Here is a 25915-nt window from a genome sequence, read left to right as displayed (position 1 = left end):
GTAAAATAGACTTGACCATTCCAAGAAAGTCATTTTAAGTGAAAACACATCTTTAAAAGTCACATTCCTTCTCCCGCCCCCAGACACCATCTCTCTAAGGTAAATTTATGTTATCCAGGTGTGGTAGTGTGTGCTTATAGTTCTAGCACTGGGAGGGAAGGAGAGACAGAAGGCTTAGAGTTCAAAGTTGCCTTCGGCTACATATCAAGTCTGAAATCAGCCTGGTCTACAGGAGACCCTGTATCAAAAGAAAATCATAATATGATATGATATATTACGTCACACGAGTTCTCGGCGCTAATTCTACTAATCAGCTTGGGATTGGTTGTTACGGTCAGATGTGGAGGAGGAGGAGGAGCTCGGAAAATACCTTTTAAATCCAGTTTCTGGAATTGGCAGGGACAAATGTGTCTGATGACCTCCTAAGACCCCAATTCATATGAATCTGCCAAGCCAAAAAAAATCTCCAGATTTTTGTAACGTCTGCTTTCCTCCCGGCTGGAGGCACTTGTTGCTAAATTTACAGGAAGAGGAAATTAAGAAATGCAAAAAACTGGGGTAAGCGCCTCAGCCTTATTGGGAGAGAAAACTCTTGCTCCTCCCATTGGGACTCCGCCAGGTAACTCGCTGCACCTTGGGGCTGTCCCTTCGCCTCAGTCCGCTGCGCCGCAGCCCCTTTAACAGCCCTGCCAATCGCCGGTCGATCCCCGCAGTCTCTCTCAGGTGCTCGGCACTGGCTGGATTGGTAGTGTCTGGTGCGTGGCTGGCTCCGCCCCCTCCGCCCTGTGGTTGGCGGTGGGGGCCGCGGCTGCGGGGCGGGTCCGCCGGCGGGGCGGGGCGGCCGGTGCCCGGGGGCGGGCGGGCGGCAGCACCGCGGCCCCAGCCAGAGCCCGAGCTGGAGCCGGAGCTGGAACCTCGGCGGCCGCAGAGCACGGGCGCCGGCGCAGTAGGATGAGGCAGCCAGTGGATCCAGGGTGAGCGCGTCCGGGGCCAGGTGGGGCGGCGCAGGGAGCGTCGGGCGGAGCAGGCCCTGGGCTGGGGTGGCCCGGCGCCGGGGCACCTGCAGCTCCCGCAGCCGTTGGCGCAGCGAGGCTCGGTTCAGCCCCTTCCACGCTGCCGCGGCTCAGGACGCCGGCACGGGTGGCCCTGGGAGATCCCCCTCCCTGCGTGGTGGCCGGGTGGGGCGGGGTCGCCCCGGGGCCGGAGGTGCAGCCTGCGGGTCCCAGTCCCCCGGCTCGGCGTCAGTCCCGGGAAGCAGCATCCACACGCTCGCTGAAGGAAAACACTTGTCACTTCTGTGCGTGGGGCCTCGGCTTCCCGCCGCCCCCTCGGCCACCGTGGGAGAAGCTTGGGAGTGGAGAAGCGCGGTTACTTTTGCGCGAATCTGTCAGCGGCTGTGTCGGTGCCTCGCTTGTTTTTTCTGCAACTCCTGGCGGACGCCGGGGACCGAGGGGGTGATTCGTGAGCTTTAGAAGGGAGGCGGCCGCATACTGAAACCCGGGGAGGTCGGAAGGTTAACAAGTGACATTGGGCTGAGGCCTAACGCCAGCTGCCCCGCTGGGAGCGCGGGGATGATGGTGGCGGAGACCCGGGGACCGTAGCGGGGACGGGAACCGCCGGCTCCATTGCACCACACGCCACTCCGGAGCTCCGACTCCGCGCGGGAGTTAGTGCAGGGGAGTTTTCCCCCCCACTGAGAGCGATTTTTTGGAAAACTTAGCCCCTCAGTGGGTTGTTGGATACCTAAACCATCGGTTGTTATGGTTACACGGCATTAAATTTAAGGGCAAAGTCTGTTAAACACCCTCGCTCTCTCTCTTTTTTTTTTTTTCTTTTCCCCAGAGCTAAGGAGCACTTTGTCATTAGATTTCATAGATACTGTGCAAGGAGTACTTTAGAGTTGAAGACGTGTGGCATCCATGAGCCCTGTCCCAGTGTGAGGTCTACATGTCTTGACACCCTTGCCCAGCGCTTGGTTGAGAGGCATAGTCTTTTGATTAGTCTCCTCGAAGGATATAGAGCAGGCATCTCAAGAGCCAGATTAAACTCGAAGAGAAACAATGACTTTTATGTGTGAAATAATAAGGAAGAACGGAGGGACAGGTGATCTTTGGCCCTTGGGGAAGGAGTTTGAGTGACCTGGGTTTGAGTTTCGTATTGGGATGACTTGCAGGGAAAGCTTATCTTGTCCCGGTCTGGTGAAACCGTCGTTCCTATTAGCTTTTCCCAACCCTTAAAGGGATTCAGTACCTTTTCAGAGTCTTCAAAACAGGCGAACCTCTGGAGGCCGAGGGCACAGAGTCAGTTTTGCTGGTGTCTTTGCTACCCGAGCTCCTCTGGGAGTGGAAATGAAAACTTGGAGAGGGGTAGTGGAGGGCTCTGGGGGACTGCACTTCCACACATTTATCTTCGGGAGAGGAGATGAGCAAGGGATCCAGACCAGAGCGTGGCAGTAACGAAGTTCACTGATTGGTAGTCCAAGGACGGGGAGGACGAAGGGCAAGTTGAAGAGTGGTTTGCAGCCGGGCTGAGGTGGTTCACTTAACCTTTCTTGGGCTGTCGAGATGGCTTATCGGTTAAAAGCACTGACTTCCAGAAGAGCCAGGTTCAATTCCCACCACCTCCAATGCACCTCGTAAGTGTCCAGTTCCAGAGGACCTGAAATCCATGGCAAAAACACTAATGCACATAAAAAAAATTAGGTGAATTAACAAAAAGAAGTTCACCTGTTTGACTCAGTATCTTCTAAGGGTCCCACTTAGGAGTTGTTGAGGGCGTGGGATGTTGGGTTCCTTGGACTCTATCCCAAAGCGGAAGTTGACTGCCACTGAAAAGATGGTTTTTCAGGTCCTAGCTCTTCACCTACCACATCCCAGGCTTGTCTTGCAGCAGCCTCCGATGGCAGGATGGTGGCCTGTTTTTCTGGCTTTTGTTTTTTTGAATCAGGGTTTCTCTGTATTGTTTTGGAGCCTGTCCTGGAACTGCTCTGTAGACCAGGCTGGCCTCGAACTCACAGAGATCCTCCTGCCTCTGCCTCCCGATTGCTGGGACTAAAGGTGTGCCACCACCACCGCCTCGCAATCGCCTGTTTCTCTGGAGGAGGAGGAGGAGGAGGAGGAGGAGGAGGAGGAGGAGGAGGAGGAGGGAGGGGCTCAGTGTTGTTCCGTGACTTACCGGGGCTGCAAGCTCCCTGGGCACAGAGCGGGACCTTCAATGTGGGGCTGTCTGATCCCAAGGTGTGCTTTGCCATTGTACCTTTCCTGGGAGCCAGGTGGGGTTTATGAGAGTTGCTCTAGAGTGGCGTCCGTACGCCAGGTCAGACTCAGCTCGTGAGCTCTGTGCTGTGTAGTGAACCATCAGCAGCTGTGTCCTGCCTCTCTGCCTGGTGCAGTTTTGGGGGAACCCTAAGGACTCCGGGGGAAAGGTAGTCAAGCTTCCTGGGAATTCACCTCCGTGCGTCTGCTAGCCAGCTCTGTGACCTTGGGGTATTGCTGTCTTTGTGTACCCTAGTCTCTTTACCCGTAGACACAGTACTCATGGTGTAGCAATACTAAGAGTGCAGTCTGTATTATCTTCTCGTTCCTATCAACAATCATCTGAAGACTTATGGAGTCTTACAGTGGCACATGAAATGTGTTTTGCTGGATAAAGTACTGGCGTGTCTTACAGTCAGTGTGGTCTTGGGTTAGATGGATGATGGTAGTACAGTATTTACAGGAAGTTATAAGGAGGGTTAAATGAGGTCGCTCATGTGTTTGGCATATAGTGAACCCCCATAACAACTGATGCTGTCAAATGGCAGAGTGAACAGTTAATTGTAGGTGACTCTGCTTTTGTTTTTTTGGATCATCCAGTAAGCTCTGCCACTCAGAGCCCCGATGGTAATCCATGAACCGGGCTCACGAGCTAGAGGGCCAGTTTCCAGTTTGCCAGGAGCGCTGTCCTTCATCGGACTGTTGTCCCCATGAGAAGCATTACTTTCAGGAACTAATGAGCCATGTCCAGTCAGCTCCCTTTGTCCTGTCTATTCATTAAGTTCTTTGTCACCTTTAAGTCCCCCAGTTAAAAATAAAGATTGATGTAAAAAGACTGGAACCCCGCACTACTGTATTCTTCCACGGGAGTTTTAAAGTGACTCGGTGTTAGTGAGATTGTGGTTTGTTCCTTTCCAAGCTCCTTGTGGTCTTGATGGTGTAACGTGAAATAAGACTCTGCTAATGGGAGGGGCGCTAGAAGGCGTGGGTGTGGAGACGCTCTTGAGTGAACAGAACCCTGCACTTGGCACCTCGAGGCCTGGCTGGAGGCCTGGAGATATCCCCTGTTATCCCTGCATTCCGGGTGCATCTTTATCACTCTCTAAGTGGCAAAGTCTTTTACAAATTGAGGACTTCCTTTCTTAATTATTTGTCCCCTTGCCTCCAGCCCCAGCACAGTCTCAGAGTCCCTGAACTTATGAACCCAAGGAATGGAGGTATCAGTGGTTGAAAGGAATTACTTCATTCAGAACTTTTTGGTTTTGTGTCATAGCCCAGGCTGGCCTTGTGCTTTTGTTTGTTGAGTACTGGGATTACAGGCATGTCCTATCATTTGAGAGTCTCAGTCAAGACTTTCAGAGTCTCACTCGGGGTGTCGGGGTGTGTGTGTGTGTGTGTGTGTGTGTGTGTGTGTGTGTGTCAGTGTTTTGAAAAGTAGAAAACAACACTTGGGAGGCAGAAGCAGAGGCAGGCAGGTGTCTATGAGTTCGAGGCCAGCCTGGTCTACATAGCAAGTTCCAGTATAGCCAAGACTACATAGAGAGACCCTGTCTCAAAAAGTAAAGTAGGAAACAACGAATAATCGATGACAATTGGACTGGTTATTATTTATGGAGAATTGCTGTAGTCGGGGTCTAAACTTGTACCGGATTCAAATTTCAGAACATTGTGGGTTTGTTTGCTTGTTTTTTTGGGGGGGAGGAGTAGGTGTGATACAGGGTCTCTCAATGTAGTCCTGGCTGTCCTGAATTTTACTAAGTAGACCAAGCTGTCTTTGAACTCAGAGAGATCCTCCTACCCCTGCCTTTTAAATGCTGGGATTAAAGGCAATGAGAAGAGGTTAAATAATGATGCCGAGATCACAGGTCAAGGTCAAGAGCTTATGGCAGAGATCAGAGCTCAGGCTTGTGCTGTTCCTGGTAAGAGTGCTGTGGTTATGCTCGTGTGAGTCTCACCCATCCTTTCAAGCCCTGAGCCCTGGGAGCTCTCCGGGTTGAAAGGGAGAGTCCTCCCTCTGAGGTGAGAGCTTTCTGGCCTGTACCTGTTCAAATCTGGGTGACTTGGGACAACTTGGATAACTAACAACAACCCCTCCAGGGTTAGAAGGGAGTTAAGTCCTTGAGAGGAAGGGTTTTTCTTTGGTAAACAAGGGCAGTGGCAGGTCACTGAGCATAAATGGAGCTACTGAGAGAGGAACATGACTTCTGGTAGGATCTCACGGATGGGAGACCCAGGTGGGCTTTGAAGCAATGAAGTAACCTCTGTCTGCTAGATTTCCCTGAGTGTTGGTTCTGAGAGCTGTCTCCAAGGAGATTATTGCACTGAGACACCAGGCACCTCCCTAGCCTAGCCTCACAGTTGAGCATGGCATAGGGGTGACTGCTGGCCTTGGTCCTTAAGTTTTAGGATCAAACACCAAGGTTGGTATCTGCAGGTGTCCATCAGAATCACAATCTGCATTTTAAAAGAGTGGTGTTTCTCCTTTGCTATTTAAAGCTTGCCTAAGCTGGTTTACTTTCTTATTCAGTTCCCTTCCTTCCTTCCTTCCTTCCTTCCTTCCTTCCTTCCTTCCTTCCTTCCTTCCTTCCTTCCTTCCTTTCTCCCTCCCTCCCTCCCTCCCTTCCTTCCTTCCTTTTTGTTTTCTTAGAGACAAGGTTTCTCTTGTGTGGCCCTGGCTGTTCTGGAACTGGGTCTGTAGACCAGGATGGCCTTGAACTCAGAGTCCACACCTCTGGAGTGCTGGGATTAAAGACATGCACCACAATGGCCCAGCTGTCATCCAATTCTTGGTCTATTCTTACACCCAATGCTTTTTTTTTTAAAAGCAGTATTCCTAAAAATGTTAATGTTTATTATTTGGGTTTAAAGTAGAGAATTTAAAAAATGTCCTACTGCTTTGGTTCTTTTTTTTTTTTTTGGTTTTTCGAGACAGGGTTTCTCTGTGGCTTTGGAGGCTGTCCTGGAACTCACTCTGTAGACCAGGCTGGCCTGGAACTCACAGAGATCCACCTGCCTCTGCCTCCCAAGTGCTGGGATTAAAGGCGTGCGCCACCAACGCCCGGCTCTGCTTTGGTTCTTTGATTTGGTATGGTCAATAATAAAATACTGTAAACCCAACCATATGATAGTTTATGTTTTCCTAGAAAGTGTTCATAATGGCCAAATTCGTGTATCATTGAATTTTCTTTTAAAGCCTCTTGGCTTGGAAAAATTAAATATACTATGTAAAAGATAATATACTAGAACCTGTGTACTCATCATGCAGCTTCAATAATAAGAATTTGCTAATCTTTTTCCCCTTTGAAATAGGGTTTTGTTTGTTTTGGTTTTTTGAGGTAGAGTTTTTCCTTATAGTCACTCTGTAGACAGGTTGGCCTTGAACTCACAGAGATCCACCTGCCCCTACCTCCTAGTTCTGGGATTAAAGGCGTGCGCCACCACCACTGCCACCACCCAGCTTGAAATGGGATCTTAAGTGCTGTAAGTTGTTCTGGAAATCTGTGGATAGCCGAACAAGGTCTGAACTCCCGATCTGCCTGCCTCCACCTCCCCGGTGTTGGGACTAGAGGCACGTGCTGCCATTTCTCGCCATGCGCGCTGCATTTTTCTCATCGCTTTCTCAGATGGTTCCACACTGGAGCATCTTAGTGGACTTTGTCACTCCACATGTGTATCTTTGAACTGAAAACTCATGTGATAGTTGTGATCCGGAGAAGAAATGTCCAGCATGCTTGGTGTTGACATTCGCAATCCAAAATGAAAAGTTCTTGGAAATCTGTAGTGATGTTTTGTTTGTAATCTTAATAAATAAGGCTTGCCTGAAGATCAGAAAAGCAAAGCAGCCAAGCCGCTAGAGAGTTTTTACCTCTGCCAATGCTCAGACCGAAGAGGGTGATCTTGTCCTCAGAGTGAGTGCACATTGCAGTGTTCTCCACCAAACCTCAGACTGCACCGCGACTGCACTTAGAGTCATCCCAAGTGCTGGGATCAAAGGTGTGAGCCCTGTTTCTCTTTTAGACTGATTCATTCTCATGTAGCCCAGGTGTGGCTACCACTGCCTGTCCTCTGGCTAAGTAGTGACTTAGGTATGTGGCTAACTAGTGGCTTAGTGTGTGTGTGTGTGTGTGTGTGTGCCTAACTAGTGGCTTAGATCTTAACTACATGTGTGGCTACCTAGTGGTTTAGCTCTGCAGTGTGATCTTCAGGTACGCTTTATTTATTAGATTACAAACAAAATATCACTATAGAAATCTTTGTAGCCTGGGCTGTGATGAGTAAAGGGCTGGAGAGATGACTCTGGGTTAAGAGCAGTTGCTATGGCAGAGGACCTGGGTTCAGTTCCCAGAACAACAGGTGACTCACAACTGTCTGTAACTCCAGTTCCAGAGGATCCAGAACCCTCTTCTAGCATCTGCCTATACTAGGCATGCAAATGGTGCACATATATTGCAAACAAAATACTCATATACATAAAATATAAATAAATAAAATCTTAAAAGAAAAAAGGAGAGACCAAATGGCCATAGTGGTGTATGCCTATAATATGAGCACTCAGGAGGCAGAGACAGGAGGATTTCTATGAATTTGAGGCCAGCCTGGTCCACATATTGAGTTATAAATGATAAACTTCTGTTTTTGTTTTTATTTTTAAAGGGCAATTCAAATTTATCATACAGATAACTTTAGCAGTGCTCCTGTGGGCTATTGTTCATCTGTAAAATTAGGAATATTCTGGTACTGGGCTCTCACTAATGGTTGCCACTTACCGTATGTGTGACCATTTGGAAGGTGGTAATTAGCCATGGAGAAACTGAAGCTTCAATTTATTAAATTTTAAGTACTTTCAGTTTAAATAGTTCTGTGTGGTCATATTGGACCGTGCAAGCCTCAGTCTTGGCTGGGAATGTGCTACCATGTGTAAGGAGCAGGGTTTAATCAACACCACAGAAACACTGAAACCAGAAACACCAGTCGTGGTATTAACTAGAGCCCGGCACGACTATTATTATTATTTTTTTTTTTTTTTGAGACTGGGCTTCTCTGTTGCTTTGGAGACTGTCCTGGAACTCACCCTGTAGACCAGACTGGCCTTGAACTCACAGAAATCCCGCCTGCCTCTGCCTCCTGAGTGCTGAGATTAAAGACATGCTCCACACTGCCAGGCTTGCCTAATTTTTATTTTTGGTTGGGAGTCTAGCCTTTAATGGCTGAGTTGAGCCATCTCTCCAGCCCCCAGCACAACTAATCAGAGCAGCAAATGTAAGTGTACACATTAGTGCATTGATTACGTGGTGGAAGGGAGAACCACCAGGTGGGGTTTAGGGTCTTGAGTGCTGGTCTCAGAGACTCCAGAAGGTTGGATTTGATGCTGTGGTGTCTCCTGAACCTAGGCAATGAGCCCCGAACCCCTGAGCTGCTGGTTCCCTGTGCACTGAGGGGTTGAGGCCAGGGAAGTGGTTTATCTGAAGGCTTCAGACAGCAGGATGATCCCAGCTGGCTGGCCGTGGGAGTTGTGTACACTACTGTGAGACTTAGAGACTGCTCCAAGGTGACACCCAGGGTCTGGGAGTGACAGCTGCAGAGGGCACAGGATGTCTGGGCACCACTCCTCCTCCTCCTGCTGCTGCTGCTGCTGCTGCTGCTGCTGCGAACTGAACCCGGGCCTTGCGCAAACTCTCTACCACTGACCTAGTTCCCCACCCCCCTTCTGGGCACCTCTTTATCCCAGGGCACAGTGAGATGGTTTGTTGATAAACATTTAACATGGAGGGCAGTTTCAGTGACTGGGAGATTGACCTTAAGTTTGTGTAGACAGTCTGAAAAGCAGGTGTCAGGGAGGTGTGCTAACGAGCTGCAGGGCTTGCATGCACAGTGATTTCTGCAGGGGCGGCTGCATTTCTGTTGGGCTCTTTCCTCTCTGCTTCACCACTGCCTTGCTGTGTCCTGCTGATGTTGGAATCTCTTGGGCCATCCTCTTCTCTGACTTCGTGGCTCTTTTTGCTCAAAAGACTGCAAAGACTACACTGACTGCCCACGGCTCCTATACTCTTTCCAGTCTGTTTACTGCACACAGCGGAGTAGGCTTTCTTAAAAGCCACACAGGCTGATGGGACAGCTCAGAAAGTCAAGTCTGAGGACCTGAGTTCGATTCCCAGGCCTAACATGGTGGGAGGAAAGAGCCAATTCCCATAAGTTGTCTCCTGCCTAGATTGGCCAGTCAGCTCTTTTACTAGACCAATCAGGTGCTTTAGGCAGCAAGATGAAACAAATGCAATACATCTTTACATAATTAAACACATGCAGCAAAATCAAGTGTAACATACCTTTACATGGTTAAAGGAATATTCTACAGCATAAACAAATGTAACACATCTTTACATAGTTAAAATAATATTCTAGACACTCTATTACATGCCGAGGACCTAGCACAGTATCTGCCCTTGGTGGACTCTGAAGCACTTGTTGAGTGAGACTGCCTGAGTCAAAGTACACCAAGAAGTATGGGAAAATGGAGCATGAGGCAATACTCGGAAAGCTTGGGTTTACAGAGGAGGTTGAGTAATTTTTATGGCAGAATAGAGAAGACAGAGGCAGGGGAGAGTCTGTAGCAATCCATCTAGGGAGCTACAGGTTGGTTCTGTGGCCACACTTTCTATTCCTTTGTTACTGTCTGAACAGGGCCCCACTTTCCCTCGCTCATGCGCATGACATCGGAAGCAGGCACTGCAGCTGGCCTCTAGGTTAGTGACTCGTGCGCGCGCACGCGTGGCCTCTGGTCAGAATGCAGATCTCCACAGAGGACTTGGCTGCTCATGTTTGTCTCTCTCTCCTCCCTCTCACTTGCGTGAGCCCGTGCTTTGCCGTTGTGTGGGGGGATAATCTGTTTGGCACATATTTGCTGGTAGCCATTGCTACTGTTAAAACACTGTGCCAGGTGGGCACTAAAGAGAGCCCAGGAAGTTGTGGGCAGGAACTGTGGTTGCTTCCTGGGGACACGAGGCTTTCTGCTCGTGGGAGCCTCCCTGTTGAAGAGACTGCAGCTGTAAGCAAACCCTGGCAGTGCATCTCAACAGACTGGCTATCTTCCTCAGACCCACTTCAGATGAATGGGGGAGTGCCTGGCCGCCAGCTCCCGAAGCCCTGTGTCGCACCCACAGCTCCGTCCCTATGCCCCAGGGAAAGAGGACACTCTTTGATCTTACCCAGACTTTGAAGTTTTGAGTAGGAGATTGAAGGATAACAGGTTAAGATGGTGGGTGAATTCAGCTTTATGATTTAGAAGAGAAAACTGGTGTGATATACTATCTGGTAGAAAGGGCCTCTTCCCACCAGGGCCTCAGATGCCAGAGAAGAGGTATTTATTTCCCTTGTGTGGGGGCTGGGAGGGCAACTGAGTGTTTTAGTTAACTTTGTTAACTTAACACAAGCTAGAAATATTTTGGAAGAGAATCTCATTTGAAGAATTGTCTAGATCATAATGGTCTGTGGGGCGTTGTCTCCATTGCGAATTGATAGGAGGGCCCAGCCCACTGTGGGCAGCTGCAGCACCTAGGTAAGTGATTTTGACTGTATAGGAAAGCTAGTTGAGTATATCTGTCTGTCTGCCAGCCAGCAGCATCCTCCATGGTTCCTGCTGTGCTTTGATTGTGACGTGAGATTCTTAGTTGGAGGATGCTGTGTGGAATAGGAGGCCAGCCTGACGTCAAGTTCTTGCCTTGAACTTACATAGTGATAGCTGTAATGTGGGATTGCAGGCCAAGTAAGGCCTTCTCCTGTCTTGCTTTTGGGTAGGTGTATTTTGTCATAGCTGCATCCCTAGCGGAGAGGACAGGAGGGATCTCATTCTGGGAGACTTGCAAGTCTGGCTAACAAGGCCTCAAGGGCCAGGCCTGGTGGAGCACAGGAGGCAGAGGCAGGCGGATCTCTGTGAGTTCAAGGCCAGCCTGGGCTATGCAGAGAAACCCTGACTCAAAAGACCAAAAAGGAAAAAGAAAAAAAAAGTCTGAAGCTGTGTATTTCAATTACACAGAAGAGAACGTAGGAGGAAAGTGTAGACAGGAAAACAAGGGGACCTGCGTGGCTTGGGAGGTGCCTTGGCATGACAGTGGTGATCAGGAAGGAACGTTTAAGTGGAAACGGGCACAGAGAAGGGCTTGGCTGCCTGCAGACTTATGTGTGATGTTGAGAAGCTCAGGCTGCCTTGCACTAGAAACTTGCAGCACAAATAATGGCATTGGAGGCAGAACTAGGAAGGAGGGGTCCTCTGTGGGATTTATTCTGTGTGGAGCCTGATCATGAAAACCAATAGAAAGTATTTCAATTTTGATGAAAGCTCAGTAGGAGAGCACGTGATATCCTGGCACATGATAGACCAGTGAAACTCTGTCTCCTAGACCTAGGCAGCAACGGGCAGGTTTCAAACCAGACCCTCTGGCAGGCTTAATCAAGCATGCAGATGTTTGTCTAAGGTAGACTTTGTAGGAACACATTGTGGAGAGCAGGTTGGGGAGGGAGGGAGAGAGGGGAGGGGAGAGGGGGAGGGAGAAAGGGGAGGGGAGAGGGGGGAGGGAGAGGAGCAGAGAGGAGAGGTGCATGTGCTTAATGATACCAAATAGGTAAAAGCCAGGAGTGTATTCTCCTGTGAGAGTTTGTATTGCACTTAATGGTACTGAATAGGAAAAGGCCAGTTATCAATGTGGCTGAGGGAAAAGCTGTCCAGAGAGTCAGCTGTGACTGCAAACGTTCACCACAGACTGGCTCTACCTCTAACGTCATCAGCTGAGTATTTCCTTCTAGTCTGCATCATTGTTTCCTTAGATTTAAAATGGTGGGCTGTTGCCCACCTGGACACCAGCCCTGTGTTCAGATGCTTGTTAGAAATCACTTCTTGGGCCAGGTGGTGGTGGTGCTTACTTTTAATCCCAGCACAGGGGAGGCAGTGAGTTTGAGGACAGCCAAAGCTGTTACACAGAGAAACCATGTCTTTAACCACCCCCCAAAAAGGGGGAGAAATGACTTTTGGGATGTCATTTCACAACATCGACTCACGTCGGGGGAGTGTCCAAAGACTGAACCCAGGACTTAGCAGTGCTGAACATACACTGTCCCTTGCACTACCCCAGGACTTAGCAGTGCTGAACGTACACTGTCCCTTGCACTACCCCAGGACTTAGCAGTGCTGAACGTACACTGTCCCTTGCACTACCCCAGGACTTAGCAGTGCTGAACGTACATTGTCTCTTGCACTGCCCCCAGGGAACTGGAGAGCCCAGCTGCCAGTCCTCCACATCCATTGCCATACACCAGGAGAAGCGCTGGCCAGTCCCTGCCCAGTGACCGGCTAATTGATGTATCCTCTCGACTCCATCTACCTCATGCCCTCTACAGAGCTCAGACTCCAGCACCTGCCCTGTGGACCCTGGGGAGCTGTCCTCAGGGAGACTGGAGCTGCTGCCCAATGAAGTTCAGATGTGCGAGTGAAGTGGAAAATAAGTCAGGGTAGGAGGGAGCCCAGGGGAAAGGTGCTGCTTTGTTTTAATTTCCCAGGGTAGACCAGAGCCTGCAGGAATAGGGTGAGTGCCGTTCCATCCTGACAGGAGGGTAATAGTAAAGCAGGAGCATTAATTTTTTTTTAAGGCTAAAACTCCCAGCAGAAATAAGTATTGATCATGCTCTGAGCGAGAGACCAAACTCATTTGTTGGACTTGGCTTTGTCTTGAGGCTTGACTATGATTGAGAGTGCGTTCCTAGGAGGCTTAATAGCCTGAAGTGGATTTTATTTCAGGGGATCTGATTTGTGGTCCCAAAATCTTGGAGAAGGAGAAAGCCCCATCACATAGCTCTTCATCAGGCAGCGGAGATGTTGTTGGCAGTGAGCGCTGTAAGGCCAGGGCTGAGCATTTTCCTGGGGCAACAGTCAAGAGGGCCCTCCAAAGGATGCAAGGGTGTTAATCTGGAAAAATAAAATTGAATTTCTGGATTTTTCTGTTTTGATCCATAGCTTTGAAGAGAGTTTGCAGCTTTAACTTTCTGAACCTAGCTGCCGTGGCCTGTAAGCGTGTGGCATCTGCAGGGGACATTGGCTCCAGTCTCCTGTTCTGGGGTGGCAGCCTGCTCACTCTGGGCATGCCCTCAGTGCTGTAGTGGGTGCCCCAGCCTTGCCCTCCATTGGCAGTGAACATGCAGTAGGCACCCTATGGATTGGTTAGTGCTGAGGAGAGAGAATGTATTTTTAATCTCATGTTTCTGTTTTAGGAGTTTAGGAGTATACTGGGTTTTCCTCCATTTTCTCCTTGCCCTTCTTTTTAAATTTAAGAAAATATTTATGTATGTTTCAGATTTTCAATATTTTTGTTACTTCTTTTATGTCTAGTAGTAACCAGCTGTTCTCCCATCCAGGAGTAAAAGTACTGGTGAAACAACGGGGAGCCCAAGAAGATGTCCTTTTCCTGGTGGGGACTTCACCCAGTGTCCCTGTGTCTTTGCCAGTCTCCCAGGACCACATATCCACTACCTAAAGGGATCCCATCAGAACTTTACTTACCTGCTCAAGTCAAAACATTTAGTGACTTGGGAGGCAGAAACATTCGAGGCCAGCTTCCTCTAGAGTTCCAGGCCAACCAGGGCTACACAGTGAGACTCTTGTTTCAAACAAACAACAGCAACAAAAAACATGGAGCAAATTCTTTACATCTCATGTTTTTTGGGGGAGTGGGATGGTTGCTATCTGACTCCCGGCTGTCCTGGAATTCACTCTGTAGACCAGTCTGGCCTTGAACTAGCAGAGATTCATCTACTTTTGCCTCCAGCGTGCTGGGGTTAAAGGTGTACACCACTATGCCAGGTACAGCAGGTGTTTAATCTGCAGAGAGGGAAAAGGGAAGTGTGTCTTCCCAGGAGAAGTTGGTGTGTGTGTGCGTGCGTGCGTGCGTGCGTGTGTGTGTGTGTGTGTGTGTGTGTGTGTGTGTGGTCTTTAATGTTTATCAGGCTTGCATGAAGCCTTCACTTGAGCTATAGCAGCTGTGAGAGCTCTTGTTCTCATCTCTAAAGTGAGAATGGAGTGATCAGTTCCCAGCAGGGGTGAGGCTAGGTGTACCTGTGGCTGGAGGTTCGTCCAGGCTGTCTCTACACACCAAAATCTCTCTTCCCTGGCTGCTAGCTCCCTTCTAGTCTTGGTGGAGAAAGTGTCATGTGAACTTGGCCTCGGCCAGATTCTCAGAACCCCAGGGCATTTTCTCTTTCTTGGTTTCCTTAGTTTCTTGAGACAAGAGAGATTGTCTGACTTTTTGTGGAGCTTCTCTGTTTTTCTTGGGGTTCTCTCTTATTCCTTCTCCTCTTCCTCTGTCTTCTCTTTTCTTCTTCACTCTGAATCACTCTGCCCACGGCTTTTCTGTTGGGTGTAATCCCTGCCTGGGTCACACAGGACCAGGAAGTCTGGTCCTCCTAGAAGTGTGGCTCTGGCCTGTGGCAACTACTCCTCCCTGAAAGCTTTGGCTTCAGCTTGCCCTTTCCTGTTCTGAGTGCAGCCACCCTGCTGTGGCAGCCCCCAGCTGGCCTAGAACTCAAGCTTGTGCAGCTGGTGTGGTGTGATGGTGAGCTCTGCTCACTAGTGTGTGCTGTGTCTTATTTCCCCTTTCCAGTTTTGCCAGAGGCAGTAAAGACAGAAATTGTTGCTTTCAGAAAGACCATTCTTCTAGAGGTACCACCATATATGTGCTAAAGCTGATAGTAGGTGACATTATTGTAGCAGAACCCTGTCACCGGAGCTAGCCTCCTTCATTCCCTGAACATTGCAGTGCCGAGGAGTAAATCTAGGGCAGGTTTGTGCCCGGCAAGCGAGGCAAGAGCTCTACCACTGAGTTACATTGCTAGCCCCAGAGATTTAAGTCGGATCATCTGCTTTTGCTGGTTCCGTTCCGTCCCCCCCACCCCCAGTGGTCTGGGAGTCAGAAACCTGGCTCTTAAGGGAGAAAGCGCTCCGTTCTTACTACTTCTGAGGAGTCCTCAGCTCACATGGGTGGGCATAATATCTGGGAGGCACTGCTTAAGAAACTGGATCTCTTCATTGATAGAGCCATCTCATGCACTGACAATGCAAGCTGTTGGTAATTACAGAAAACCCTCCGTGAGACTCATCTAAAATTAATGAAGAGTCAGCGCTGTGGATTTTAAATACAGAGGGAGTGGGGCTTGGCCTTTAATTGTCCAGGTGCAGATGACTTCCTCTGCACTCGTAAGCCTTCAGCTGGCTCTCCTTGGTTTGACATCTTCCGTCTCATCCAGCTGGCTTGCATCTCTGCTACACAAACTTCTTTTAATGAGAGGTTTCCAAAATATCCAGGTCAGGCCAAATGTTTAGGTTGTGTCCTGTGACTACAGAATAGTGAATGGTCTAGTGCTTTCTTTTTTTTCTTTTTTTTTTAGAGGGTAGGGTTTCCAAACAGGGTTTCTTTGTGTAGCCCTGTCTGTCCTGGAACTCACTCTGTAAACTTGATTGGCCTCAGACATCTGCCTGCCTCTGCCTCCAGAGTGCTGGGATTAAAGACGTGCGCCACCACCGCCCGGCTGGTCTGGTGCTTTCTGTTTGTCTTGTTTTCCTTTTTTTTCTTTTCCACTCCCCCCCTCATTTTATATCTTACCTGTATGAATGTTTTGTCTGTATGTATGTGCACTGCATCCCCCATGTGGCCCACGGAGGTCAGAGGATGACTCTGGTTCCCCTAGAATGGAAGCTACAGGCAGTTGTGAGCTGCCGAGTGGGTGCTGGAAATTGAACCTGGGTCCTCAGTAAGAACAGCAAGCACTCTTAACAGCTGAGCTGTCTCTCCTGCCTTCTCTCGTATCACTGTCTCAGTAAGTTGCTTCCAGAGTAGCCTTGCACTTCTGGAGCCAAGAAGTTCTCCCACCTCAGCCTTCTGAGCCACTGAGACATAGCCACAAGCCATCCTGCCCAGGGCTCTCACGAGCAGCAGTAACATGTGGGAAACAAAAGGTTGACAGTGAAAACCAACTGGATGACTCGGACTCTGCTGAAGGTGGGTGGTCCGTCACTTAATCTGTAGGTGTGTCAGCACGTGCAGATTTCCAGACCTTTGACACATATGCTATAGTAGATACGGAAGGTATTTTGAGACTAAACTCTTCATTTACTTGGTGACTTGGACTTTATGGGCATACGGTTCCACTATTTACTAGGAAGGGCATCTGTACTGTATGTGCTTTTGTGTGACTTGAAGAGGATTCCAATTAGGATAATGAGTTTGAGACAGCTCACAATCATTCATTTTGTAGACTTTTAAAGGAATTGTCAAATTACAGCAAATAGAGTTAGAAATTATTTTGCAATTTTCTCAGCAGATTGTAACTTCTCCTTTTGCACATCTAGTCATCTTGGAAATAATAGTGCAAAACTATCTTTTCCTAAATGGGGCTATTTTCCAAATAGAATGGTACGTTTTGGGTTAGAAAAAGTGGCAGAAGGTTGTCTGCCAGGAGAACACAGCAAGCCCTCAGTTCTCAGCTCCCAGTTATTGTGTCTTTAGCCACTCGGGGAAGAAGTCTCCAAATTGCCCAAATTGCCACGTTTGTGAAAAGAAGATTGGTAACTGGGTAGACTTGTAATGGAAGTGAGATTGTTAGAATCACCAGTCATTTTCTTCTGGGTTTTAGAAAATGGGGTGATCACAGTAGGCCCCAGCCATCTCTGGGGGAAGTAGAAAAGTCATGTAATTTATATGAATAATTGCGTTTTTCTTTTGAGACAGGAGCTTGGTACTTATTCCTGGCTGGCCTTGAACTTGCAATTATCGTCCTGCCTCAGCCTACCAGTGCCGGGATGTTTAGATTGTCATGAATGAAAAAGTAGAGCATAAGAACTTATCAAGACAAAAATAAAAAGTAAAATTAAAAACTGGTGGCACACGCCTTTAATCCCAGCCCTTGGGAGGCAGAGGCAGGCGGATCTCTGTGAGTTTGAGACCAGCCAGGTCTACAAAGCTACACAGAGAAACCCTGTCTTGAGGAAAAACAAAACAAAAAATCAAAAAACTGAGAGGGAGACTACATATGCTCTTTGAGCATATTAAACCTTTTACACTAAGATCTGGTGTGCTGAGGGTCAGGAGAACAGTGAGGAAACCGTTAACCTTTGATGTAGAGCTACTAAGTGGCTGGGGAAACCTGCCTGGGAGGGAAGCTTCCATGGAGATGTGCCTTCCTCTTATGAAGCGTTGAAACTCAACACAGATTTGACATTTGATGGGAACCGGATAAAATGATATATGGGGGGGGGGTTAAAGGTCTTTGTGCACCAGTGCACAGATACAAACAAACCCAAGATCAGATTCCTAGCGAAGACCTCGCCCACCTGCTTTCTGTCTAGCTGCAGGGACTGAAGCTGAGAGGTCCTTGTATTGGGCACCCTGAAACTGGAGAGCTCTGCACCCACAAATTATGGTGTGAGCTGCTGGCTTGGCTGCTTAGTGGTTCTCCTGAGAGACAGTTCTGATTCCAGACTTGCTAGGAACCTTGCTCATTGGAGGCAGCTCTGAGAGAAACCTGGGTTCCTGAAGTAGCCCAGTTTAAAATTCTGCTGCTATGTTAATCACTGTGACAAAATGCTGGAGGAAGACGCTCAGAGGAGAGAAGGTTATTTTTGCTCACAGTTTCAGAGTTTGAGTCCAAGGTTGGCCAATTCCCTTTGTGAGGCAGACATTACAGCGGCAGCGGCAGACCAGGAGACTGCTTGCTCGATTGATGGGGGGGGGGTAGGGTAGAAGGTTGTGTGTGTGTGTGTGTGTGTGTGTGAGAGAGAGAGAGAGAGAGAGAGAGAGAGAGAGAGAGAGAGAGAGAGAGAGAGAGAGAGAGTTTTTTTTTATATGTATGGGTGTTTTATCTGCATGTGTATGTCTGCATACCGCATGGTGCCTGGAAAGGCTTTGGAAGAGAATGTCAGATCCCCTTGAACTGGAATTACAGATGGTTGTGAGCTGCCATGTGGGTGCTGGGAATTGAATCCAGTTCCTCTGGAAGAGCAGCTAGTGCTCTTAACTGCTGACCCAGCTCTTCAGTCCCTTGCTTTGTTTTGTTTTTCAAGACAGGGTTTCTCTGTGTAGCTTTTTTTTTTTTTTTTTTTTTTTTTTTTGGTTTCTCGAGACAGGGTTTCTCTGCATTGTTTTGCAGGCTGTCCTGGAACTCACTCTGTAGACCAGGCTGGCCTCGAACTCACAGAGATCCGCCTGCCTCTGCCTCCCAAGTGCTGGGATTAAAGGCGTGTGCCACCACCACCACCACCACCACCACCACCACCACCCCTTGCCTTTTTAAACAACAGATCTCAATTTGTATCCTAGACCTACCTAGAACTCACTATGTAACCCAGGCTAGCCACAAAAATCACAGTCCTTCTGTTATAACCTCCCCAGTGCAGGGATTATAGATGTGCAACTTCGTATCTGGCCTGTTGAACTGTGCATCTGTCAAGGATTACTCTGTTCATGACATAGGCGCCCTCATGATCCAGTCACTTCTCAAGGCCACACCTCTCAATGCTGCTGCATTTGGATCCAAACCTTTAACACATGAGCGCTTTGGGAAACTTCTTCATATTCAAGCCATAACAGGTACCCTTTTAAAGAATGTTAGCTTCTAGGTGGGCAAGATGGTTTAGCAGGTAAAAGCATTTGTCACATACTACTGACCACCCTAATTCAATTCTTGGAACCCCAGTCAAAAGATGGATGTGGTGGCTCACATCTGTAGTCCCAGCCCTAGCACCCATGGCAACATAGGAAGCAGGGACAGGAGAATTGGCCCGAAGCTTACATCACACATGTGCACCTTAGCATACATAAAAATCAAATCTTTTTTATTTCTTTTAGAAGCTGGCTTCTCTGGGGACACTGACCCATTTGGGACATGTGTCCCCCATGTGTGCACAGGCCAAGTTTTGTGTGTATTTAGATGTTCCAAACAACTGATAGAAAATGACAGGAAGTCTGAAGAGAAGAAGGCAGTTTTCTGTTAGCAGATTGCAGTTTTCATTGGAGGGCAGAGCATTCATTTGGCATTGTCCTCATGGGTCATTGGACGGGCCATTGGACCTGCAGCCAGGCATCATTTTGCGAGAGCTGTGCAGTCTACAGAAAAACTTCTAGGAAGCGGATCTCTCCACTCTCCCAGGACCCAGGGCTCACTGTTCCCTGTAAGGATTATTTTGAAGAAGACATTTTGTCTGAGGGTGGTTTTAGGTTATGTGTTCGAAACAGTAAAACCTCTGCACTCACTCCTCAGTTGCTCCTATGCTTATTTCTCTTCTGGTTGGGGAAGATGTTGCATTCCTTGACTTGTGAGTGCTAGCCCCAAAACTAAGTTGTCAGAGAAATCGCGTTTTCTATTAGTTATGGAGGAGTCATTGCATGCTATTACTGTGAAGAGCATAATTTCAGAAATCGATTTGAGAATAAAATGTGTTGTAGCTCGGCATGAGGGCACATGAGCTACCCAGCAGGCCTTGATTCAAAAGTTGTGGGGGGAGGGGAGCAGGGCAGGACTTGGGACGTAGCCCTGTTGGCATAGTGCTCAGCCTACCATGCATCAAGCCCTAGGTTCAATTCCCAGCACGGTAAATATAAACCAGGTGTAGTAAGCACAAGCCTATAGTCAGAGCACTTAATAGAGAGGTAGGAGGGTCATGAGTTCAATGTCATCTTCCAATAAATAGCAAGTTTGAGGCCAGCCTGGGCTATATGAGACCCGGCCTCAAAAAAACAGTGTTTTATGAAAACTGCAAAGTGTTAGCTGTGCACCCTGTGTTCTAGTCCTCTGTTCACCTTACGATGGGCTTCCAGCTAGGAGTGAGTGACTGGCACACACGAAATCCAGGCCCCACAGGTCTTGGCCCCGGATTCCTTGGGGACCCTGGTAGGTAGCTGTCTGCAGAGGCAGCTTTGTTTTTCAGGCCGAAGTCTGAAATGTGGCCACCACCCAGGTTGCCCTCCCTTTCTTGGGAGAGGCCTTTGCTTTACTGCTGTGTTGGAAGTACAGTGTCCTGAAAGGAATGTATCGTTACAGGACAACGTTTTCATGGTGTTTCTCTGCTTCTCTTGGTCCTCTAGAGTTGGGTGGGGCGTAAGTTCCGATTCACTTTGTCATAGCGACGGTGGTGTTACCTTCTGAACAGTATCCACCCCACACTCATTTGCTGAGATGCACTGAACTGTTTATTTAGGGGCTTCCTTTTCCCTCCCCTTCTCTCCCTCCCTCCCTCCCTCCCTCCCTCCCTCCCTCCCTCCCTCCCTCCCTCCCTCCCTCATTTTGCACCAGAACAGTCTCGTGTAGCTTGGAGTGGGCTCATGTGTGTGTGTGTGTGTGTGTGTGTGTGTGTGTGTGTGTGTGTGTGTGTGTGTGTGTGTGTGTGTTGGTCACAGGATAACTTGTAGGAGTTGGTTTTCTGCTGCCACCATGTGGGTCCCAGGGATGGAACTCTGGTTGTTGTGTTTGCCATCGAGCACCTTGACTTGCTGAACCATCTCAGCGACCCCTCCCCTTTTCTTAGGGATAGATTTTTGTGAGGCGACAGGTAACAGGTGATAGATAGGCATATGACATGATGCCAGCTAGCACAGTTTCCTCAGAAAGTAGTGTAGAGAACAGGGAGGCTGCTCTTTCAGAGTAAGGCAGTCTGGAAGGTCTTTGAAGGAGGCAGCCCCTGAGTAGGGACCACTGTTAACTCCAACAGACTTGGCAGTAACCCTCTCTGGGTGTTAGAATTCCATGGGTCTCCTTTGCAGCTGATGGCAGATTCATTTGAAAGACTTTTTTTTCCAATTGAGAGGGTGATCCAGTCTTTTCTTTTTTTCCCCCTCGTCAGTTTCCTGTGGCAAGAATGGAGGAGAGATGGAGTTGCGGCCACCCTGCTGGCTGCCTGGCCCTGACTCAAGGCAGAAGCAAGCAGCCCCTTGCGCTTCGGTTGGCTTTTGAGCTAGGCTGATATCTCTGAGCCCAGATGTTAGCACACCAGCCCCTCAGTAGTCACCCCACAAAGAATGCTTTCCCTGGAGTGGGCCCAGCACTCTGAGTCCAGGTGACCTGAGCCATAGGGACCAGGCACAGGATCCGGATGTAGCTGCTGGCCTGAAGCTCTTCTGAATGTTTTAAAGCACTGGGTCGCAAACATGACACCTGTCTTTTATGAAGCAGTTCCGTACTGACTGTGGCTGAAGCATTTTCCCACGTATGTGACCTTTTGGTCACCCCCACAGGTCTTGGGGCCCATTAATAGGCAAAATTGGTTTAGAGCTGGAATTGTCAGGCTGGTGGGCACCAGTCTTCCTGGAATCCCCCAGCACCCTGCCATTACTGTCTCTGCTTGCTCTGCTCCACACCAGCTCTCCTTCGCAGAGCAGAAGCTGAGACTAAACCAGACAGGGACTAGCCATGCAAAGAGAAACCCACGGCCGCGGCTTTCGTGGGAGCCCTTCCGCCCACACGCTCCGCTTTGCAGTGGGCCATGGAAGGAAACTCAGGAAGATCTTGTAACTTGCACGAGGACACAGCTGGAGAGGGGCAGAGCTAGGGTTGGCACTGAGTGAAACTGGAGCTTGTGTCTTTCCACTGTGTCAGACACTCTCTGACCAGCTCAAGCCACCTGGCCCTGGCCTCTGTGACTCCCAGGCCACCCCCTTGCACATTAGCACCCCCTCTGTCACCTTTGCCAATTCTGAGCTGGGAAGGGTGCTGGGTCATGGGTGGGCAAGTGCCATTAATTATCTCAGGTACCTATAAAGTTAATAAATAGGCTTTGAAGCATTTACTGCACACACTCACACACACATATGTCCCTAGAAAAGATGGACTAGTTGGGTGTGATGGTGCATGCCTTAATCTTAGCACTCAAGAGGCTGAGATAAGAGGGTTGCCACCTGTTTAGAACCTTCCTAGGCTACAGTAATGAGTACCAGGTTCACCAAGACTGTCTCAAAGCAAAACAAAAAAATGTCACACAACACAACCATGGAGGACCAGTGTGCCTCTATTTCTGTGGCTTATCAGGCTTTAAACACTGTGTCTTCCACATACTGACTGGTTACTATGTCCCTGTTGTCATGTCCCGTGTCTCTCCTGCTCCCACTTTGTCATGATCTCATTGTTTCCCCTGTTTCTGTGTAGGGCACAGAAGTGTGCCATCTGTAAGGACTGCATAATGTTTCCTTCGAGCACACATAGAATCCTTAGTTGACAGTTTGAGCTGTTAACCTGCTCTGCCTGGCAAGGACTTTACCTTGCTGCGTTATTTCTTGAGGAGAATGCGTTGTGAGTCTGGCTTACACATAAGCTGAGTTTGGAAAATTGTTTTGGGAATTGAAGGGAGCTTGCTTGTTTACCATTGTTTCAGTGGGTTTGAGTTGGAAACTTGCCGTAGGCATTTGGTAGAAAACAAACATTTGGTAATTTTTTCCCCACTTGAGTTTACATTTTGATCCAAATTCTATAAGTAACAAAGCTTTGGGGTAATGATCATATGTTGAACTGAATAGGTGAATCTCTTCAGAAGCTGGAGCATAGGCTGGCGAGATGACTTAGAAGCTAAGAACACAAACTGCTCTTGGGAAGCACCTGAGTGTGGGTCCCAGCACCCACATTGGCTGGCACACACTGACCTGTACCTCCAGCTCCAGAGAATCTGATGCCTTCTGTCCTCTGGTCACAGCATTACGTGCGAATGAATAATTAAAAATAAAAATACATTTTGTAAAGAAACTATAGGCTAAAGACTTTTCAAGTAAGCAGGCCAGCGTTTGGCCTCCCTGGCAGGGCATGGCAAACACAGGTGCTGGCCTTTCCTGGTCTCTGGCTCTGGGGAAGGGATTCTCAGACCCATGTGGCTTCCCTGTCCTCTGGCGCTGGCTGTGACGCCAGGTAAATCATGCAGTTTCTTCACCTTGTTTTCCTTTGGGAAGTGTGAGCTTGTCTCATTGGACCATGAAGATGAACGAGTGAAGCGTTGGGATATGAATCTTCAGTGGAAGTTCCCTGCTTTAATGAAAAGTTTGGTTGAATGAGTTAGTGTTATTTCCTAGTGCTGCTCATTCCAAAGAACAATTCTTTTCCTTCCTCCATTTCCAAGTTTCTTGTTTGTTGGTGAGATTCAATTAGGGTGCCAGGATTTAAATAATTTTATCATCAAGATTAAACAGAATTAACTTTCTCTGGAGAGATATATTTTCTGAAGTCAAACTCTGGCAGATGTCTCCAAAGTGATGGTGTGTGTGTGTGTGTGTGTGTGTGTGTGTGTGTGTGTGTGTGTGTGTGTCCGTGCGCGCGCACGCCCTGCTTGCCCTGTCATTCAGGTTCATGACTTCAGGAAGCACCTCATTATTCAGCATGGGGTCTGGACTCTTTCGTTAGTTTAGGGCTCCAGGAGCCACTTTTCTCCGTGGTAATATCAGTTACTGAATCAGAACCTTGAGCATCCATACCCACATGACAAGGTCACCAACAGTCTCAGCCTCCAAGATGTCTCAGACTGAACCTGCTGTATTCTTCTTAAACCTCACAGACCGCCATCTTATTCTGGGACCCGTCCTTCCAGCTTTTGATCCCAGTGCCCAGTCTCCATCTAGCCCTCCAGAGTGGCAACCAACGTCTCCTGACTCAAATCCCTTCTTTTGTCCACATGGTCATGCCTGGTCCAGGCTGCCAGGCCCTCATACTAAGTTTGTAAGAGGTTGGCTGATCCCTGTGCCTAGTGAGGAGTTTGGAGCTCACGTCTGGTCACCTCCACACATGCATGCAGGTTACATACAGTCTTCCAGCCTCGGTTCCTTCAGTGTGGCCCCGCCCCTGGCCTTCTGTGCCATAGCACTTGGCTCCTTTGGTTCTCCAGCGGCTGTGGTTCCACCCTGGGTCCTTGCTCATTTCCTGTTCTCCCACGCCACCATCAGTGAGGCCTTCCACTCATATAGAGATGTCAGCCCAGTGCTCTGTTGCTTAGGAGACCTTTCAGTGATTAATCTGAAAACCGATTTGACTCCTGCTGGCTGTGTTCCCTTAACCTGCCGGGGCCCTGGCTTTGTCATCGATTATTGGATCACTCCCTTCTTCTAGCCTCCCCAGGCCAGGCTTGGTGCTGTTGTGTTTTGAGGGCTGTGAGGAAGGATAAGCCCAGTACTTAACATCTTGTCTCTGCTCTCAGAGCTAGAAGGATTTGCCTGACATCAAAATATTTTTGCAAACAGACTCCTAGCAGTGAGAAAATTGTAAAATGAAGACACCCTTAGATCCACAGCTGATACCAAATCCTTGTTTATGGACTATTTGAGAGGAATAAGAGTTTGATTTTAGCTAGGTGTTATTTTTTAACTCAGTTCTTATTTGGTAGTGCCCTGAGCCATTTAGATTGATTCATGGCATACTTTGCATAAGGGAAAATCTTATACTGCTCTGGACAGTGTGAAAAGGAAGATTGAGCTGGGCAGTAGTAGTGTGAACGCCTTTAATCCCAGTGCTCGGGGAGGCAGAGGCAGGCGGATCTCTGTGAGTTTGAGGCCAACTTGGTCTATAGAGTGAGTTCCAGGACAGGCTCTAAAGCTACAGAGAAACCCTGTCTTGATAAACCAAAAAAGAACAAGAGAGGGAGAGGGAGAGAAAAGGAAAATTGAGTCATGAACAAAGCTACCAGATAACATGGAACTTCTCAGAAGTCTCAGTGTCTTAGGTTTCTGTTGCTTTGAAGAGATACCATGGCCACAGCAACACTTACAAGGAAAACATTTAATTGGGGTGGTTCGCTTATAGTTTCAGAAACTCATGGTGGCATGCAGGCGTGTGTGGTGCTGGCTACATCTTGATATATGCAGGCCACGGGAGGTCAGCTGAGACACCGGGCAGTGTCCTGAGTATAAGAAACCTCAAAGTCCCCCCCCCCCCACTGACACACTTCCTCCAACAAGGCCACACCTCCTAATAGTACCACTCCCTATGAGATTATGGGGACCAATTACATTCAAACTACCACATTCAGCCTATTATTATTGTCACCCACTCCCCTCAGGACGGAAAAAAGTTCTCATGCTATGAGGAGGGATGTGCTATGTTGCGGTCATTGTATGGTCAGTACATGCAATAGAACACTTATTTACAGGGAGGTTGAGACAAGAGGATTTTGAATTGAGGTCTACTTAGGCTACCTGGTAAGATTGTCTCAAACAAAAAAACATACACGAATGTTTACTTATTTATATACATAGCGATGAGTATAGAGGGCAGGACAGATGAATAGTACTTGGGAGAAGAACTGAGTTTCTTCATGTTGTAATTTGTGGTTTATTAAATGGTAAGAAGCATTCACGATGTGCTGCATGTGTCCTTAGCGGCTGCTCTTTACCCCAGACAGGTTTCCTGGAGCTGTGATAATGGAGGCGGTGGCGTTGATAGCTTTGTTGCAGCTTCTGCCTGTGCCTTCCTGTGCTGTCTCCAAGCTGCTTCCCTCTTCCCATCTCCTCTTCTCTCCTTCCCTCCTATCCTTCCTTCCTTCCTCTTATGTTTTCTCTTTAAAGATTCCTTTATATCTATGTATGCGTGTATGTATGGTACCATGTTGCGTGCTTGATGCCCACAGAGGTCTGGAGAGGGCATTGGAACCCCCGGAGTGAGCTGGAGTA

The 25915-nt window shown here is 48.5% G+C and overlaps 1 protein-coding gene across 3 annotated transcripts in view; it reads left to right on the top strand.

Moving 5' to 3' along the window:
• The first annotated feature begins 832 nt into the window (after positions 1–832).
• The window catches only part of Tex2 (testis expressed 2), a 100672-nt gene continuing 75589 nt past the window's right edge, over positions 833–25915 (top strand). For 2 of the 3 annotated variants that reach the window (XM_005070008.4, XM_005070007.4), the window contains exon 1: positions 833–974. The gene's annotated coding sequence lies outside the window, so the exon portion shown is untranslated. Of the gene's footprint in view, positions 975–16122; positions 16289–25915 lie in introns of those variants that run through there. The other variant, XM_021227143.2, reaches the window with a different exon arrangement.

This window comes from Mesocricetus auratus, unplaced genomic scaffold, assembly GCF_017639785.1.
Source record: "Mesocricetus auratus isolate SY011 unplaced genomic scaffold, BCM_Maur_2.0 Super-Scaffold_100007, whole genome shotgun sequence".
Lineage (NCBI taxonomy): Eukaryota > Metazoa > Chordata > Mammalia > Rodentia > Cricetidae > Mesocricetus > Mesocricetus auratus.
This window is presented reverse-complemented; position numbering and strand designations above follow the sequence as displayed.